The 4,468-nt window shown below is 39.7% G+C and overlaps 1 non-coding gene across 1 annotated transcript; it reads right to left on the bottom strand.

Annotated features, from left to right (window-relative positions):
• Positions 1–3,849: 3,849 nt before the first annotated feature.
• TRNAL-CAG (transfer RNA leucine (anticodon CAG)) lies at positions 3,850–3,932 on the bottom strand. Its single transcript has one exon. It is a non-coding gene; the product is annotated as a tRNA-Leu (tRNA).
• Positions 3,933–4,468: the final 536 nt, after the last annotated feature.

Below are 4,468 nucleotides of genomic sequence, written 5' to 3'. Positions count from 1 at the left end.
TTGTTCTTTTAGTTTTTTTGTGAGGGTTTTGTTTGCCCAGCTCGTGATACTGTGAAGATTTAGGTAGTGTTTGTCTATCTATATTTTTTTTTTTTTTGGGTTGTTTGCCTAGTTCGTGATGTCATACAGTAATCGATTAATTGGCGACGCTTTTTGATGAGCATGATTACAGTCGTTGGCTCATAAACCAGTCCTCCTGATTGAGATCTTCCTCTCGTCTTACAGTTTTGTATTAAGAAACCTACAACTTTAGAGATGTTGGCACGAGCCATATGCAAAGTGAGGTTGTATGTGGTCTTGGAATCAGCCTTGAACACCTTGAAGAAAGTTTCTTTATGGTTGGTTAGAGTGTTGATAACTCGACCTTAACGACTTAAAATGACCTCGGCAGTTGATCGGCCTATAGCCCAATCAACTAACTAGCCAGTTGATAGTCTGAGAGCTTAATAGTCTATATGAATCACATTCATAGCGTCTATCAGGAAATCACAATCCTTTTCTGTAATGCAGTGGATTCTAAGTAGATTTTCATTTGTCTCTTTTTGTGGTATCTGATGGTGTATTACGCATTGTTTGCTTCATCCCAAGTCCACATATGTCTTTACATATCTTATAACATTACATATTCTCAGTCTTGTGGAGTTAGGAATGATGGTGACTAATTTGTGTTGTGGTAAATTTTCTTGTATTTGCCTCTGAGGGCAAACATCGACAGCCAAGCACACATACCATACGTCTAAGAGGGAATCATTTTTCTTTTCATCTCGAAAAAGATAGAAATTTACTCGAAATAGATAATCCTAAACTCTAATTTAAACGTCCAAGCAATAGGTATAAACACTATCAAAATAATTCCAAAATGATAATCTTTTAAAGAAGAATGAAAGAACATCATAAATCCTGTTCACTTGATACCCATATTAGGCCACCCAAAAAAAGCTGCAATGAATCGCGAATGATTGTCCCGTAAATCTACCAAATGAGCCACAACAAGCGGTCTGGTAAACACACAAAAAAGATGGTAGCAGGTTATCCTGTCCCTGAACTTCATTAGGCAATGTAATGAAATGTTAATCATTTATATATATATATATATATATATATATATATATATATATATATATATATATATATATATATATATATATATATATATCGAAGAGACGAAGCTAGGACGCCATTTGGTAAAATGGCGTCCTAGCTTCGTCTCTTCGATATATATCAACTGACTGTTATATTTCTCCCTTGTGTCTCCCTTGATGATGTGATTATTACACGAAAGTGCACTTGGGAACTTTTCGTGTTTCATTTTCCCCGTGGACTCATAGGAATATATATATATATATATATATATATATATATATATATATATATATATATATATATATATATATATATATATATGTATATATATATATATATATATATATATATATATATATATATATATATATATATATATATGTATATATATATATATATATATATATATATATATATATAATCTAAGTTTGATAGAGGAACACCTAGCGTATGCTCAGACGCTGGGTGATGCGCAGAGCTGGGTAGGATATATGTAAAGACGTTAACGCTATTGAGTTAATCTGATATTCAATATAATCTCTCGTCCTCTCCCGCTTTATTTTTTGACTGAATGATACGTGTATTGAGATTACAAAGGCGAACTGCAGGTGGTCCTTCTTCAATGAAAACGATGTGTGGATTTGGTCCTTAATCTCATAAGACTTCATAGGAAAGAAAGAAAAGATATTTCGACCATAAGATATTTTTTGCTATACTTTGATATCCTAAAGTGGAATTCTCTTCAGGGCAATAGAAAGTTTTTGCCAACTGGAGTAACACATAGTCTCTCTGATCCTATTTACCTTCACGGGAAAATCCACTACGTGTCTTAGTCGGGGAGAATCGTCTCACTCCTTTGTGCTTTTGTGGAATTAAAGACTTTGTACCTGGGTCTGTTAGCGGCCCTCGTGTTTGTTATGCCCCCCCAGTCGTCCAGTGTAAATGGCCTGAGTGCCAATGCTTATCTCTACCTCTCCTCGTCTGTTTTTGTTTTTGTTTGTTTGTCTGTCTTTGTGTGGTAAATGTGACGGGAAGGAATCCTGGTAATATTTTTTTTTTTTCCCCGAAGGTCTGGTTGTGCGTAGTTATCGGAAATCATCGAACTAAACTACCTCTTTTTTTTGCGTATATGAGAAAAAAAAGCAAAATGGCTTTCAGAGCGACAGCAAACTACCCAAGGCCCTTCACAACACAACACCCGCTCCACAACCAGAACAACAGCAAACTACCCGAGGCCCTTCACAACACAACACCCGCTCCACAACCAGAACAACAGCAAACTACCCGAGGCCCTTCACAACACAACACCCGCTCCACAACCAGAACAACAGCAAACACCAGAGGCCCTTCACAACACAACACCCGTTCTACAACATTGCGGTAGTAGCCATAGGCATTGCAGATAAAGTTTTGCAAGTTTTATGATCATTTTTGCGTCCGGGGGTTTTATCTTTTATTCTTTCTTTTTTTTTTCAGCGGTTACTGCGAGCAGAGAAATGAAATCTGAGTTTTGAAATTGTCATGTGGTGAGAGAGAGAGAGAGAGAGAGAGAGAGAGAGAGAGAGAGAGAGAGAGAGAGAGAGAGAGGAACAAACATTTCTTCGTCAAAATATTTGTTTGTGTATGTGTGTGGGTTTCAGTGTCGTATTGTTTTCCGTTACTATCGTTTCACATATTCCTAGAACAAGTGTATCATGATTACTTTTTAACACGCCAGTCTGCCTCGACGCCACGTAAGCTGAAGAAAAAATCAGCGAAAGTCTATAAATTCAGGAGTTCTTAAACATTTTTTTCATGTATGTGGACCACTTAGAGACATCTACTGCGTCTGTGGACCACTGACAGACTCCCACTGTGTCTCTGGACCACTGACAGACTCCCACTGTGTCTCTGGACCACTAACAGACACCCACTGTTTCTGTGGACCACCTTCACCACATATCCTATATCCTATAGGATCTGAAACCATAATAAAGAACAAGTAACGCCACCCAGACCCTTCCTAGAGATAGGACTAATGATAAGTTTTATCTATCTCTTTATTCACTCATCTATTGATTGATATCCTAACTGATTTATCTATATCCTTCTCTGGATCACTAGGGATTGGTTTTTGTACCAAAGGCGAGGACCCGCCGCTCTGTAGTGTACTGTGCTGTTCCGAATTTCGAAGATAAGTTCTTTCATCAAGTCAATTATATCTGTTCGGATTCTTCTTTCCCTGTCCTCTTTTGTGTCTTCGATGCTTCGTACCCTGGTGCTGTACTATCTCTTGGCTGTGGTATCAGGTTCCCAGTATCATAAGCCACAGACCATTGTCCATACTTGTCTCCTCTCTCTCGTTCCTACTCACTCAGATATGTTCCCCCGAATCTTGTGCACTGGCAAAGCAAAGGTTACGACTCTCAGTTTTATACTGAGTTAAAAGAATCAAACTCCATGAAACATGATTTTTGTCTCGCCCTCTTCTTGAAACAATGGATTTGAACCTATGCCTCTATCTTTCTGTCTATTGTCTTGTTTTCATAACGATTGAATGGACATGTGTGCATGTTATTTAGGAAAATAATGAACAGGTCTTCCTTTTCTACGAGTTTTCATTTTACATGGGATGGGAGCCTCCCACGCGAGATGGATTAGTGTAATCCTGTGTCCCAACCAAACCTGCTCTGCTGGTTGCTGCCGTCCTCTGGGTTGGAGTCACGTTATATGGGTAGAGAGAGAGAGAGAGAGAGAGAGAGAGAGAGAGAGAGAGACTAAAGAGAATGTCAGGAGTGGGATTCGAACCCACGCCCGAAGATCGGACTGCGACCTGAACGCAGCGCCTTAGACCGCTCGGCCATCCTGACGAAGACCTTAAGATTTGGAACTTCTATTCAACGTTCCAATACTGAACGAATCCCAGGGATATATATATAGGCAGCATCCATCACTACAACACCACAAACACCATTGCAACACATCCCAAGACCCTTCATGCCTACGATGCAACATCTGTCAACACAACACCGACCACTTACAACCCGCTTCCGATTCAGCACACACACACACACACACACACACACACACACACACACACACACACACACACACACACACACACGCCCTGTAGGCGTCGTGGCCGAAGCCTACTGAGTGCTGAAGTGTCCAGGTAGTAAGTACATATCCTTTTTTTTTTCATATATAATGCCAGTTTTCCCCCGCCCTTGTTGTATTCCTTTGTGATACACGAAACATTGAGCCCAGACCTGGAGCTCCCATTTGCCATCGTCCTCTTCTTCCGCTAATGGTGTGGCAGAGGATCACAGTCTCCGAGTCTGTGTTAATGGATAAAGAACTCGACTCGAGAGCGTTTGCTGCGAGGTAATACACAGGCTTAGCCAGC

The sequence above is a fragment of the Panulirus ornatus genome, chromosome 6, assembly GCF_036320965.1.
Source record: "Panulirus ornatus isolate Po-2019 chromosome 6, ASM3632096v1, whole genome shotgun sequence".
NCBI lineage: Eukaryota > Metazoa > Arthropoda > Malacostraca > Decapoda > Palinuridae > Panulirus > Panulirus ornatus.
The sequence above is the reverse complement of the archived record's forward strand: the minus strand, read 5'-3'. Positions and strand labels throughout refer to the sequence as shown.